General features: G+C 40.9%; 1 protein-coding gene across 2 annotated transcripts in view; it reads left to right on the plus strand.

Annotated features, from left to right (window-relative positions):
- Positions 1-9109: 9109 nt before the first annotated feature.
- LOC128887171 (dipeptidyl aminopeptidase-like protein 6) overlaps positions 9110-16402 on the plus strand; it is a 147621-nt gene continuing 140328 nt past the window's right edge. For both annotated transcript variants that reach the window (XM_054142765.1, XM_054142766.1), the window contains exon 1: positions 9110-9643. The gene's annotated coding sequence lies outside the window, so the exon portion shown is untranslated. The remainder of the gene's footprint in view (positions 9644-16402) is intronic.

A 16402-nucleotide genomic window follows, 5' to 3' on the forward strand; every position in this document is an offset into this window, starting at 1 on the left:
CGGTCGCGCGGCGACAAAATCGCGCGTAGCCAAGGACACGGCGTAGGAGTCTTTATATGAAAGAAAAATAAGCATTTAAAATGCTATAAGCTACAAGTCCTGTTTAGAGTCATCCTATTGCTCAGAAACGAAACTATTTTGATCACAATATAAGAGAAAAGAATTTTTGGAAAAATACATCCTTCATAAAATTTTAACTTGACTCATATTCTGGTCATTCTAACATGTACCCTAACTCAAGTATAGAGCAGTGAAGTAAATCGCCGCGAAACGTCTACTAAATATTCCAAGATTTTTAAACTTCGACATTCGGGGCCGTACTGAGGGACGAAGTGCCAATGAAAAGTTTCACCGAACGGTTCCTCGTCGTTGACCTCCGTTCCCTGGCCGAATTTGTCTGGGCGAAGATCGATCTGGCCGCAGAACGGGGGTTTTTCCAAGAATATGCCGCGATTCCGAATGAAATGGAAACATTTTATCTCGTGAGGTCACGAGAAATGCTTTTCCACGAACGGACCGATTCCTGGAGGAAGCACGGAATCAAAGAATTTTTTCGTCAGGGCGCCATAAAATATTTGTGCATCGACTATACGGACTATCTGAACGCAGTGATGACGAAATCATATTGCAGTTGGAGCTGTTGGAATAATCGTATCGCGATAGAGGGGTATTGGTACTATTTTTGTATGGGGAAATTTGAAACATCATATTAGCACATGAAAATAAAAAAGAAAGAATTATTGAACGAATAATAGAAAACTCGTGTTAACACTTGAATTAACCAATTGTCGAACAATTATATGCGATATAGGTGTCTATAAAAACAGTGGTAACGAAATCATACTGCAATAGCAGGTATAAGTATACAATATACGTATATATTGCGATATAAGTTATTGGTATTACTGTGTAAGTTTCTAAAGTAATTCAAAGTAAAACTTCATGAGTCTTCGCTAAATGTACTGTCACCATTAAAGTGTCCAAATTACTGGTCTGAGTTTTAAAGATGAGTAAGTTTAAAGATGGCGAAAAATTCTTAAAGAAAGTTTAACGTTACAAACTTCCAAGAGTTCTAAAGACGAGAAATTTTAAAAAACCAAGAAAAAACTTGATTCTCTCGAGCAGTACTTTTTCACAAAATACATTTTTCCTTTAAATAGTGAACAATTTTACCATATATACAAAAGAATTGCAGAGGGTAACGGTTCGTTAAAAAAATTTAAATCGAATTTAATAGATTTACGATGATTATTAATCCAAAAACTTGCACTAAACGTGGGTAGCAATGGTACACCGCTAAAAAATTCACATCTCGTACTAAAATAAAAATGTCAGTGGTCCAAAGTGGTTAGCATCGAAAACGAAAGCGTGGGCGCGAGGGGGTGAAAGAAAATTGAACTTTGAAAAGTCACGCGGGAAAAATCGTCATTTTTAAATTCTGAAACGCGGAGGCTTAGTTCTCGGTAGATATCAACGCGGAATTGAATCGGAAATACAATAAAATATCGAAACGTTGCCATCCTACGCGTTTCCAGGGGAAAACTACCCCGTAAATCCCGAGAGATACGCGCGAAAGTTTTTGTTGGGAATTAACGGCGGCGTTTAACGAACAGTGGAAAACGCAGCGCGACAACGGCCGACAGATTAATTGAAAAATCGTTGGAGGCCCTCCGTGGGTCCGACATTGTCATGGTAGATTGTAAAATATTCATTTTACAGGCAGAGTTGACGGGGCGATTTGGTATCGCCGTCGTCATTGTTCTTGCAGATTTTTATCGCGACATCCTTTTCCATGTCGTTCGATCGTCAGGATTCTTAATGAAAAGTAAGATTATTATTAGTCGCATTAACAGTAGTTAAAACGAGGTAAAGGCTCTTTGAGGCTCCAAAATAGAAATGAAAATTTGTTTTGATTTGTGTTTTAAGCATTCATTTATTTAGCATTTTCATACATAATGTCTTGTTCCTACTTCCAAAAAAATCATCCACTTATTGAAACGTTTACCTATCGAACAAAAAGAACAAAAATTTTAATTAAATCTATGCAATTTATAAATTATAAACCTTACATCGAAATACTGTGGAAATTCATTTGCGCGTTCTGTTAAACGTGTAAATGAGAATCGTTTATCAAATTTTTGTACTTTTATTGTCCTCTGGCGTCCCTTCCTGCGGTTCCTTCCATCCCACCCTCCATAGCTGCTTCAACTTCCAGGAACCTTAAAAATAATTCCCCAAAGTAAACCGAGAAACAGTTTCATCCTGCTAGTCAGCGAAACCACCGGATCCAAGATAATACGGTAACCGAAGAACGAGGATGAGGGCGGGCTTCCTTGTTGAGAGAATTTCCTCCACCGTATTCTCGGCGAATATTTTAAAATTTATTTTGCGGCTTCCTTCCCGAAGAATATTTCTGGCTTCTTTCTCTGGACAAGTTCACATCCTAAGGACATCATCTTTTTATTCGTCTCGATGCATTTTTATCCTTGCGTAGGTACGAGTGCAGGGATGACGGTGGACCAAGTATTTCTTCGATAAACTTGCATTGAACTTTTGGTTACAGGTGTGGAAAGTGAAGAGAAAGGGTCGTTGTGCGAGGCTGTAAAAGAGCTTAAATATTAACAAGTGTAACATTGTGATGTAAAAATGAAGAGAAAGGATCATAATGCAAACACCCAAAAAAGAGCTTGAGTTAATATTAATAGGTATATCACTATAGTTTAGAATTACTGTTTGGTTTAACATTGATATCAGTAGGGTTAATATTAATACTACACCACATAATAATACTTTTTGGTCGAGTTTAGCACCCCATTTTTAGCCTTACTCGTATTTTATAAATGATCGATCCTCGTTATGTCAAACGATCTTTGTACATGTTAAACTACAGTAAGAGGAATACTTGACTTAAGTAACTCAACGAATAGAAAAATAGCAGTACTACCCGCTAGAATTTTTGTTTACAAATTTCCCTTTGCATTAACGTTACGTACGCTCGCGAGGAATTGGATCCCGTCGCTATGTTTACGTGTCGCTGTCCTGGAAAGTATTTCGAGTTTTTATTTTCTTCAGTTATCGATCGTCGTAACTGCGGGCATTCAGGGTAATATTATTGCCCGAAAAATTGAGCGAGGCTCCTCGATCGTCTTCCTTATTCTTGAGAAACTTATTCAGATTCTTCCCGCGTTTGCTCCCATAGAATATTTACATTATTTCTTCAGATTTCTGGTTTGTCCCCAGGACAGTGGTTCTCAAGCTACGACGAATCGTGGCACGTTCTCAAGCTTCTTCGAATCGCGGCACGTTCTCAATTATGTAAATTCTTCGTCGAAAAGTTTCTTCAAAAAGACCCAAATTGTTTCAATTTCAGCCACAACTGAATTGGATCTGATCTAGTGGAAATTAACTTTAACACAATCTGATCCAATTCAGAATTCGTTCGGTTCAAATGATAGTTAACCTTTTAACTGTTGTATGCGAGGACACTCAATTATTCTACAGATTATTCATGATGCTCAAATTAAAGAAAATTGCAGTTAGATTGTAGGATATAAATGGAGACCTCAAAAACCTCTGTATACCAGATTTCATCAAAATCGATCGTCAGGAAAAATGGATATAGATGTTTCTCTTTCAAAGAGCTTTGAGGGATTGTCCAACCAGGAAATACTACAACGTTTACTATTATGTCAAGGAATTTAGAGGGATGTTCCTTCCAGGAAATACTACAATGTTTACTAGTATTTCTCCGAATTGGAATCGCCTTGCAAGGACACTATATGTATATACAATATATATGTGCATATATGTATATCAATAACAGAGCAACGTACAAATGCAAAATTGTAGTATTTTCCCCTTCCTGAAACAAACAGTTCCAATACTAATTATTAGTTTGTGAACCTTTATTAGTTTGTTTCCTTTCTATGAAATGATATAATAGACTTCATAGTTGAGAACCATTGCCCTAGACCAAACCCATCATCTCCTCACGCGACCCGACAGAGTTTTCTTCCTGCAATAAAAGACCGATGCAAAATTGCCACGCTGGAAGGAAAACAGATCAGGACGAGCCTTTTATCGCCGTATTTTGGCGACGAGGCATAAAATTCCGGAGGTTGCGTCCGTTTCCTGCGGAAGCGGCTCGTTGGGTGACGCATTGCGTTTCTAATGGCCGCGGCGGCGTCCATGTTGAGTCGTAATTCCTCCGAGAACCGAAGCTTTGGATGCACTTGCAGAAACTGAACGTTTCGTTCAATTTCTGTTGATTGAACAACCGTTATTTAGACATGCACACAGGGATGCAGTAGAGAAAGTAAACTTCAAAATTCCCTAGTCTAATTAACCATTAACTAGGTCTTAATTAATCCAGAAACGATCATTCGACTTTGCAACTTTCACTGATCCCAAAGATCACTCGATGGAATCTGAAAATCGCGAAAGGGTCGTATATCCTCGCTCCAGGGCTCCAATCATGGCTCTCCTTACACCGAGGACACGTTTTCTCCGCATGAACTGAATCACGACACCCACCTTCCGCGATGCTCGTTAAGTCGAGCCACGGTAGACCGTTTTCACCCCTTGTTGGTCACGCAAAATGAAAAGTCGCGGGTCTAACCTTGTTCGCCGTCATCGATTTCCAAGCTCCCGGCGACCAGGAGACGTTGCATGCTTATCCTTGACTCTGGCAAACACCTCCGCCTCCAGGTGGGGTCAAGGACGCCAGGTGCGAGAGACTAATCGTCGAGGAAGTTTGCGGCCTTCCAGTGAAGGGGGTCGAAGGTCCTCGGCTATCGCGAAGGCTCAGATCGTGAGACGAGATTTCGCGAAAGGGTTTCCAGCGACAACGCTAATAGCCAGCTCCGAATCTCGTTATCCGGAGCACCGCTGCGACGTGGGCGAAAGTTCAAGGGGTGCAACACGTGTGAAGAAACTGCGACCAGTTCTAATTCCTTTATTTATAGACAGGAAACACCCATTGTTTGCATAAGGACGTGCTTTATTCAAGAAGAGGTGCAATACTCGCTCGTTAGCTGTGGGAAGCATTTATTTCTAGAATACGTTAAAGTATATATTATTATATGTAATAGTATAATATTATTATTATATGTAGGTTGAATGAGTCTATTTTTCACTGATGATTATACATACCTAGATATTTCAACTTCGAGGATCTTCAAAATAATAAGAGTGGGACTGAAGTATTTTTTTAATAGCATTGTTTGACTGTATTTTTTTAGTTTGTTCAACACTTGAAGAAAATAGTTGCGTGACAATGGTATCATCCTTAATGATGAAATGGGCTTTTCGTACCAATAAACTTATGAAAATAATTGAAATGAAGTTAAATGAAAATAAATGAAAATAATGAGAATAGTACTGAAATGTTTTCATTATGTCATTGTTTGATTATATTTTTTTAGATTATTTGTTCAACATCTGAAGAAAATATGAAGGTCGAAAAAGTTAGTGCCGACCTTAATATGATTGAATCGGCTTGTTGAAGTAACAAACCTACCAAAATGCAATTAAGTAAGAATAATAAGTATTGTACCGTATTATTGGTTAAATATTTCTACTCGAGAATTTTTGTTAAATACCCGAAGCAGACACTTGGAGATAAATATAAATTCTTACAAGACAAACAACATAAGAAAGTAACCCAAAACTAAAGTACACCAAACAGTACAAAATTCCCGCCTCTGTTAGCATTAATTACGCCACGAAAACAGCAGTTGTCATTAAATGTATAACACGTAACGAGAGAGTATGAAATATGCAAGAATCGAGGGCGATAAGGCACGTTCGTCGCGAATAAAAGTTCGCCTGTTTTCGTTCAGTTTTCATTCAATTTCTTTCTCGGTAGAAATAATACCTCCTCGGTACAAATGACGTAAGGTTGGTCCCGGATGCTGGGAAATATCGGCCAGGCAGACACTCATGGAAATCGATAAGCAGACATGACTCGAATCTCCATAAATCGTATCCACGGGTGGGGTTAAAGTTCGATTTACGTGACTGCGGTACATCGATTCGAACACTGAGACTAGGCCCCCATCCTCCCATCCTCACGAAAAACTTCCCTATTTTCGTCTAACCTCTATCTTTATTACTATCTGTAATGCGATCGTCAGGAATTTCGCGGCTCAGCCCGTGAAATCTTTATCGCGTCGACCGAGCAGCAGCCCGTGGCGGAATATTATTAGCATAACAATGCCCGACCGTGGGGCAAATCAAGGTTTTATATCCGATGATATCGAGTCTTGGAAGGTCGGAGAGGTTCATTTTTTCGTCGTTTCCGCCTGTCGACGTATCGGGACAGGACGAATATCGATTGTTTTTTTTCCTCCGTGGAATCGTAGGAAAAAATTCATTCCCATCGAGCAGGTCCCACGGGGAAGGGAAGAATTGAATTTGTCATTTGAAGATTTTATGAAAGATTTGTGGAAACCTTTGGGAAGTTATTTGGTGTAGAAGAATATTCTGTCTGCGATTTGAATTCAGTTTATTTGAGTTTATAGGATATTTTATATGTAACGACGCACTTTTGTAGTTTTCAAGGTTGATATTGAAGCTTCCGGAATTGCATTTGTTGTAATCGAGCAAAGAGCATCGTCGTCCTTCGATTCTTTTAACAATCAAACAACGAAACAAGTGTCATGGAAGCTACTGCAATAATTTCCTTTTGCTTTATTACCAACTAATTTTTCCGTTTTCCTAATCTAAAAATATATTCTCTCTTCCATTCTGATAATTTCTACAGATATCCTAAATAATATAGACTACATCTCGCTAATCGAGAACCCTCTATTTGCATTAAAATAGTTCATCGTTTCCCATACTAATCCAATATAAATCGAGGAACAATTGTTTTCTATGCTAGCGCAAACACGAGTGTAGAACCGACGAAAACTAAAATTCTGCTAGTGATAAATGCAAAATGCGTTAGAAAAAAAAAACTGTCGAAGGTAAATAGAACTGCGACTATAAAAAAAAAAAAAAAAAAAAATGTGAGGGTGTTTTTACGAATTCACTGCGCGATCGCGTGCCAGATATATCGGATTCGCGGAAAAGCGATTTTCGTCGTCCTTCGTTATTCCTTTGTCAGCCCGTGCACGCGCCAAACAAATTTCCGTTGCGAGTTTTATAGAATTGTTCGTGGACAGGGTTGTCCATCGATGTTGCGTAAAAATTTTTTCCAGAAACGTGAACAAACTTGAGGGCCTACGCTAATTCAAAACAGAGGTTTGCGAATATTTCGGTGACAATATTATACACCTACGTACGTCCTACTAGAACGTTCGTCATCATTTATTCATTTCCTTTACAAATCACTCCTGGGACATTAAGGGAGCACAACCCTGTAAAATTTGTTTGCAAATTTTGTTTGCTTAAATCTTAAATAAAACCTAATAAGAATTTGGAAACAATCCATAGTATAGTTTTTTTTTTATAATGAATGTTTGAATATAGGACTCGTTCCAAGGTCGTTAGAGTAATGCGCTTCCTTAAATAATTCTTTTGCAGATTGAAATGACAACATATCAAATCAATGTATGTTTAGGGAGAAAATAGCATTCACTGCAATCATATAGGTGCGAGGAGACCGAATATTTCGAGATTGTGCGGACTACAGCGTGGGTGATTTCGTGGATCGTGTTTATTCCATCGTTGAGGCTGCCAGTGGGACGACTCTACAAGGGCTTGCGGCACGTGGTAGGAGGCGAAAGAGTGCCAGGATCGGCAGAGGGTTGAGTTTCGTGGTGAAATGCTAGGGAACAGCAAGAATCCCGACGGTATGGAACTACATATGTGCAACGAACACGGAAGCGAGAGGAAAAGTGGGGACAGAAAAAGCAAAACGCGATAGAAAGAACGAAATAGGGGTTGAATGGAATGGCGAGACAAAGATGGAAATATGTGACCAAACAGACAGTGTGAAGTTAACTGGAAATGAAAACATTGAAAAGGGACCGTTAAATAGGGATAATAGACCTAGTTAGCTTTTACGTTAATGTAAATAATTAAATATTGAAGAAGCACACTGAACATGGTTAGAAGTCGTGTACTATGGAATAATTTTTATGAGATAAATGACACGTTTGACGTTAGTTTCGCCCTCTGGGGCTGTAGCGGTGTTTGTAACTACAGTACGAGCTTAGCATCCCCGAGGTATCCGAGCTAGAGAGGGGCCAACGGGCCCCAATAGATGAGAAGTAAGAGATACTGCAAACAGTATCAAAAGAATGCAGGAGTCGTGGAAGACGATGACAAGAAGAATGAAAATAAACTACGTAGTACTAAGTAAGCAGTAGTGCAATAACTTTGTATGATAAGTTACGCACATAAAATAAATGAATGAATAACGATAGTCTCCAATAATCTCTAGAAGAACACATATCTGGACCTAGTGTATTAGGTCATTCCGTAAATTCGTTTCTCCAAATAGCGTTTATATTTAATCGAAAATTATAGAAATTTTATAAATCTATGTTTCCTATGATTTCAAAAGGAACTTTGGAATCTTTGGAAAGACTATATTTTAAACAGGAGCAAACTTTGCCATCTTCCCACTGTAAATACGTATTCCCTGGACTCTTCCATCGTCCCCTTCAAAACAGTGGAAAAAATAGAAAACCCTCGAACGAAGCGAACTTCTAAAACAAGGGCAGAGGAAAATGAAAACAAATGGTTCGCGGGAGGGGAGAGAAGGATGAGGCGTTAGGGTGGGGACAGCGACACCGACGAGGTATCCCGAAGAAAACAGGAGATCCCTGAAGGAACGCCGCCCCAGGAGGGCGGAGGGGAGGGGGTACGCGTGTTCGAAAACACGGACACCTATCCTGATCAAGAAAGAAGCATCGGGAATGCAAGAGGGATGCGGATGCCTGGAGGAGAACAGAGCTGGAGGGTGCCGGAGATCCGAAAAGAGAGATCAGAGCCAGAGGGTGGAACAGAGATGCGGATGCAGTAGGGGGTGGTTAGAGTGAGATTCGGGCAGAAAGTGGGCGCGGGAGAGGCGGAGAGCGCGACGGAGCTGCTGGCGGTGCGAGAGAGAAGAAAGAGAGGCGCGCGGGGGTGGCAGGAGACCGAGGCTGCGGCGTAGCCTCAGTGCCGGCGCAGTGGCCGGGCCATCGTGTCCTGTGCCTAGCTTTCTGTGCTCTCTTTTCTCCGATCCTGTCCGACAGTCGTCGACGATCCTCCAGAGAGATCGTCCCCTTTCACGTCGTGTGCCTCGCCAGTCGACGAGCCTCTCCGTGCCACCCTTTCGTTTCCTGTCCTTCGACACCCTTCCCAGGTGCAGTGCCGGGTCGTGATCGCGCCAGGATGCGAATCGTGACGCGTCGCGACGCTCGGTGAGGCCCTGCCGCGACGAACCACCCGCTGGCGCGAGCTATCCGTGTGTCGTCCCCAGGAACGTGATCGGCGAAACGGTTTTCCGACTTCTTTGTGCGCGAGGACCCGCCAGGAGCAAGCGGACAGGACGAACGCCAAGAAGGACACCCTGCCGGGTAGCAGCCGGGAGGATCACAGGGCGAAGAGGTGGGAGCCATGCCGCCCGGGCGAGCTTCCCTCGAGGTAGCCAGGATCGTCCGGCATCCCTGTCCTTCCGGTGTACCGGGTTCCGGTCGCCTCGTCTGAGGTAAGGGATTCTTTTGCCTGGTTACAGCCGCGTAGACGTCGTCGATAGTGATAGTGATTCGTCGTCATCTTCGAGTACCTGCAAGTGCCTACGCTTCAGATGCTACCGTTAAGATTTACTGGTCCCTCCGATACAATTTTTCGAAGACGCTCCGAAACTTGCAAAGGTTCGTTGGAGTTCGTCTGGTGCTTGTAGCTTGGACGTAGAAGGTGCTCGAGGATTCGGAGACTCGCAGAGCAGCCGCGGTAGACGCGTTTGAATAGTGTCGTCCAGGACTCCAGGCTGACGCACATAGATGAAAGTCTGTTGTGGTCCAGGTCTCGCTATAAGCGTGTTCGAGAAATTTAGTTAACGCGTGCTCGGACCTGAGTCGATGGGTACTTGGGTTATGGGTGTCTTCGTGTCTTTATGTGATCGTTCGAGTGCTTAATCCAAGAACTGGTATTCCTCGAAGTGTGTACGTTGAAGATCTGTTGGCTAAGATGAACTGGATTTTCGAGGCACGTTCTCGTTCCTCGAGATTGTGTTTTATGTAGAATTGGTGATACAATCCGACTATGCTGACGCGGTTCGAAGTGTGTCGCGGGTTTATGAGCATCCGTTGGGGGGGGGGGCCCGGGGGCGCAGCTCTTCCAATTGGACATCTCTGCGTAGTTTGAAATGTGTTTAGACTCGAGTATGTCGGCATAATTCGTGGATTGTTATCGAGTATAGGGTAACTTAGTTTGGGGTTGAAGTATGTTAGAGAACTGATGGTTCTGATAGTGCAAGATGTGGAGATCCCTTCATCTTCTCAAAGGATGATAAGAGTGGACTAGTTTCTTGTGACATCTACTGGTTGGCTAGATTGTGCTCTATAGTAGGTTGAAATAATGATACTACTCATGAAATTCGAATCATACTGAGGGTTCTTAAGTATCTAGACAGATGCTGTGCACTGGAAACAAAATTGTGTGTTCGGATGTAAACTTCGCTGATATAGTTGCCTGCCATAAGTATTAAGACACCTGCTACAATTGTTCAAAATTGAATGAATATCATTTTTTATTGCTTCATTTTCTAGGTTCAATTGAAATACATGTTCAGTTGTAAACATTGATCACACACATAGTTGATTTATAACTATATTGCATTATAGTTATTAAAATAACATATCACGTCTGTTTACGTTTCTCTGCTACAGCGAAATTTATTTACGTATTTCCTTGGGTCATATTGAATCTAGTGGTATGGAAGTAAAGATTTAAATAATTGGACTCGATCGTTAGAGTTTAGTTTTTGTTTGGAATGGTATTTGTGCAAGACTATGCAGAGGAATCAAAAGATCGAAACGAACTGAATATTATGCATCGTGTATTTTTTTACAATCAATCCACGCAAGGTAGGTGTCCTAATACTTATGGCCGTCAGTGTAGTTGATGATTAGGGTGACTTCAGTTTGAAATTATCCCCCGAGTAGAAGTTATTGAAGGGTTCGATGCGAAGGAGCCTCTGAAAGTGTATGATGTGTCCCCCAAGTTGGATTTTTACTAAACTTCGCTGATGTAGTTGTTAATTTGGGTGTCCTCAACTTGAAATTATTTATTGGAGTGTTCGATCGAATGGTGAGAAGGAACGGTACCGGTTATGTTCTAGATAGAATTTCTGATATACTCGGATTACATTGACGTAGTTTGAAACGTGCTGCGGGTTTAGGGGCACCTAGTCAACTGCAGCTCCACTGCTGAACGTGTCTGAGTAATTTTGCTGTAGAAGGCGAGGGAGGCGAATATATTGAATGCAGCGATACGTGTTCAGAACTGAGCTCATGTATTAGGAGTATGCATAACTTTTGTAGATTACAGTTAGATGGTGGTACGGTACGGTATATCGGCATGTATTAATTAACAATAAGTATTTTTGATATTGATACGAGTGGCAAACTTGCATTCAAACAAATGAATGACAGATCGTAGTTGTTGGCAGAACCTTTTAGTTTGTTTCATAAGTGTAAATTTTGTTTGGTTAATGTACATAATTCAACATATAAACCAACGAAACTTATTTACACATCTAATAGTTGGCAGGGTGCTGTGAAATTCTGAGTGACTTTGTGTCAGGTTCTATCTATGCTAATAGACTTTTTGTTTCATGTATCCATGAGATTATGTTTATTTTTTTTGTTTTATTTAAAAGACGTGATACTAGAGACCCAGGTCTCTAAATTCCCCGAAGTCGTAGATCATACGACACTTAATCACTTGGAATCCTTTGTTTATAAAGTCCGCCACTCTTCGCCGTCGAAGGGTCAACGTTCGAGCGCAGAAGTCATCGCGCTGCTTCTGTTGACGTTGGCGACGCTCGACGAGGCTTTCGACGATGTTGCTTGCCTGGCGAGCCACAATAGCGCACCTGTGTATTTCATAAACAGAAAGTAGCCAAGCCGCGGACTGGCTTCAATGAAGTCATGGATGAATGCGGCGTACGAACAAAAACGGCTGTCAGCGTTTCAGTCGCATCGAATAGTCCTCCCAGCTCGTTCAGGCGTGAAATCGTCGCACGATTATGCGTCCACCCTTCGTCCATATCCGCGCGGCGAAGTCGCGGAAATTAGCATCTTCGAAATCCCGCCGACGAATGTTTGGAAGTTTTGGTGCGTGGAATCTTTGGAAAATTGAGTCGAGAGAGCTGGTAAATCTTAGCTCTAGTTTGGAAAGATTAGGCTCCTCTGGGGAGCCGAGGATCACAATGAATCACTATTCCAGGGATTCCGAACTTAAATCCTTGCTTCGGAGGGGTGCCACACGGGCATCAGTAGATTCGAGATCAGTTTATTGCGGGGCACAGTTGTATGTTAGCCTTCCTTAAAAATCGTGAAGCAGATTTGAGGAAGAATGTAATCCCTTGGCCTATAGGCTGACAACGAGGACATCACGACGATTTTTAGAAAGGAAAATTTATCTGTAGTTCATTGAATACCAAACAAATCATATTTATTTTAGGTGAAACCGCAGATTTCGATGCAAATAGAATATTATGTCTAGCGCGTAATTTTTTATATCGACTCTTGTAAATAATAATATATATTAAAACAATTTGCCTCCATCTTCGATTAATTCTTTGTGTAACGTAACAAATTCTCCTTCACTTTCTCTTTTTTCCAGGCTTCATGCACCCACTTTCGTTTCGTTGTCTTATTCTCTTCATTTTCATCATCTAAACTTATAGCAATCATTGCTAGTTCATCATCCGTAAAGTTCGCCATCTCGAAAACCGCTGCGGTCAAACTGATCAAACTACGGATAGGTAGAAACAGTCGTCACTGAAACGTTATGGATGTTACAGACACGGTGCTGACACGGGACTTCCACGTTACGAATATGTGTAAATAAACCATTAATGATAATTAAAAACTGCGAGCTACCAAAAAGTAAATCTATTAAAATTATTCGTTTGCAATATAAACTCAGATGAGTGAGTCTGAACTTTTATTAACAACTGTAGGTTATTCCAGAGCTTACCTCTTCGAAGGGTAACGAACAATCTAATTACCCACTGTAATTTGGTATCACGCACACGTCCAAGTCACATAGTGCTCGTGACATAGCTGTAGCACAACATGCATGTACGGTACGCGTTTCTGAAACTATAACGCGCGTTATTCGCAACGCAACGCACACTCGACTGCACCGTGTTCCGCTTCAACTGGCATTCGCGATACGAAGCTCGTGATTCGCAATCGCAGGTACGCCGCGAGAGAGAGGATCGCACAGTTTTGGGAATGTTTCGCGAGCGATTTGAACCGAAAGGGTCTCGAGGAAACGCTTCCTGTCGACCTACTCGCGGAACAATGCCTCGAAATCGCTGGCCAACGCCTGCTAGCGCAACAACCACCTCCGATGCATCTATTTTTAACGGTTGTATTTGTTTTCGCCGCGCTAGGGGATCGCGTGTCCATTATAGGGAGCAATTTACTCGTTTGGGACAAAAGGTTTTAAAACTGCGTTTGGGGGGTGTTTTAGCGAAACGAAAGTAATTTGGTAATGATTGGAAATAATTTATACAACAGAGGTCGTCCAACAAAAAGTAAATTTATTTCGAAGTGCGTACATAGAAATGTGTTTTCGAACTGAACGCTCACTTTTGTCAGGTTCGCTTCTTAATTCATCTGTTTTAATTTTAGAAAGCGTTAAATTGCGTGATAATCGAAAATAATGTTACTTTAGTAAGAGATAATTAACAATTTCAATCTGTCTATTTATCCATTCGTACCTCTGAGTACATTTTTTTTTTTTAATAATTGACAGTTTTGCTTTTGCTTTTCCAATTATTTTCGATTACCCATGGTGATTTTAACGACGTCAAAGTGTTCTTTGAAGTAGGTGAAAAAACTATAAAGATAAAATTGATTTTTTTCATCGGTGACGCGAAGAAACCCTATTAAATTCCTGCCGGAGACGCGTCGTTCTAGCACGCTGCGAAAATGTTCTACGCGACATCTTATCGTCTGTCCCACGGACGAGGATCTTCGACGTTTTCATCTGCCTTGGATTTTTCTTAGAAGAAAACGTGCCGAGAGAAAAATTTGTCTTTCACTCAGACCCTTGTAGATTTCTATAGCACTGAGAACTTTTACACGTGTAATTTCTTACAATCGCTAATGAGCACTCTAAGAAGGGAGAACGCCTCTCGAAAGTAATTCCATTGAAAATTTAGAAAAGGTTTAAGAAATTTTGTCTATATTGAATGGTTCATTTCCGTCGTGTTATATTCACAAAGAAAAATTTATTTGGAAACGTCGAACTTATCATTTAAGTGAGAATTATTTTGTCAATAAACATGGTGGATACGAATACTTATGGAACTGAATGTATATGCTGTTATTTAACCCATCCTTGTACAGCAGCCCCCAAAAACATCGATACCAATGAAAACAAATTTTAATTACCCCCCCTATGGCCCCCATTGCTTTTAAAATATTTTCCATTCGTGCATCGAGTTTTTTTTTTTATTTTACTTTCGCAGTACGGGCGTTCAAAATTCGACCGAGATGAAAATTTTTTTAAGCCCCGAGGAGAGATATTCGATATTAGGCAAACGAATGGGTACTCGAGGGCAGAAGTTCCTCGCGTATCCGCGGAGTTTTGGCGGCATAAATTTCCCAGTGCCGGAAATTCCTGAAATTCCCTCGAACGCATGAAATCGAATTGGAAATTTCACTCCCCCCCCCCCCCGGTCTCCCACTCCCTCCCTCCCTCCCCGTTCCCGCCGCTCCGTAAATCCGGAATATCGTTCCCCATTCCAAACTGCGTCCCGTTTCGCGGGACCACTTAAAATTTATCTTCCCTCCAACCCCCTCACTTCGAGGCCGTAACGCAACGACTTCTAACCGCCGTAACCTACATTCTATCGTTCGTTGATCTCCCATAACTTTATTCTCCAATATACAATATTGGACAACGTCGTAACGAACCACTTACACGTTGTGTACGCGATGTTCACGATGCGTTTGTGGCCATCTCCAGAAACGGAAACGTGTAATACTTTGCGACAAAAGGGAGGAGGAGGAGGAATATTTATTTCAATTAGGTGGTTCATGTTTGAAATAAAAATATATTTCAGTGAGGCGAGATTCATGTAATCCCTTATGTAATTTACTTTGTAATGCTTCTGGTCTAAATATGGGGTTCCTCTTGATGATGGATGAACAAATCTAGATACGTGAAATTTTCTTTTCGTTGTAATTGTCGAAAATGTGTTTGAGGAAAAGAGGTGTTTAGAGTTCAGTCAGAAAGATAAAGTTTAACTCTATTTACATAGTGGGCGATATTTCAGTGGCTAGTAGAGGAAGCAGCGGATACAATATGTCTGATGAAGGAAAGTCACAAATGTTGAATGGAAAAATAAAATTAGTCATAAATAGACTCCTGATGTATATGCAAATTCATATTTTTGCAGATTCGAGTGAAGAAATGAGATTTAAATGAAAGCATGTTTCATCTTCTGAACAGTGTATTTTGTATTTATGCACATCCTTATACTTGACATAAATGTGTACCTAAGCATCCGCAATCTACGTACCTTCATCGGACGAAATAAAATGGAGCATAAAGTGAAAATAACCACTTACAGGAATTCGTTCTTCAACAAATAGTATAAGTTAATAGATAAAGTTAAGTACAGTATAATCGAATAGTAAACAATCTATAAGATGTTGTTCCTCTATTAACTATTCAAATATACCTCCTCTTCTATTCTGGAAATTATCACAAACACATGGTTAGAATTATTTAACTACAGACTACACAATTATCCTAAAATTAGAATTATTTTCTAAACGATATCTTAAGCATGGAAGAGTTATGTATCGCTGGCATGACAATTTAAGATTAACGACAGTCGTTTAAGCATGAACCTACATAGCTATTCAAATCCTCATCTTAAATTTTACGTTCACGTGGTTTATTATACATCTATCAGGAGAACGTGAGACGTATTTTCGGCTTTATGGCGTCGCTGCTGCCAAAATTTGCGTATCATCATGGGGATATGCCGCCTCCACGAATAGGAGATACAGCGAAACGTGGGTTGGTATTGCAAATTCGAGCGTGACTTATTGTCGTACGCGCTCGCGAACACGCTCGCCAAGAATGTCGAGCATCCCTCTGCGACGGCATCCTCGAAGAATTCCTGTTGGTCGCTGTTCCCCATGTCGAAGAGAGATCCACGCTGTTTCACAATTTATTAGACCGTAGCTTCTTAATGCCTTCGACGGAATTT

This window comes from Hylaeus anthracinus, unplaced genomic scaffold (assembly GCF_026225885.1).
Source record: "Hylaeus anthracinus isolate JK02 unplaced genomic scaffold, UHH_iyHylAnth1.0_haploid 11985, whole genome shotgun sequence".
Lineage (NCBI taxonomy): Eukaryota > Metazoa > Arthropoda > Insecta > Hymenoptera > Colletidae > Hylaeus > Hylaeus anthracinus.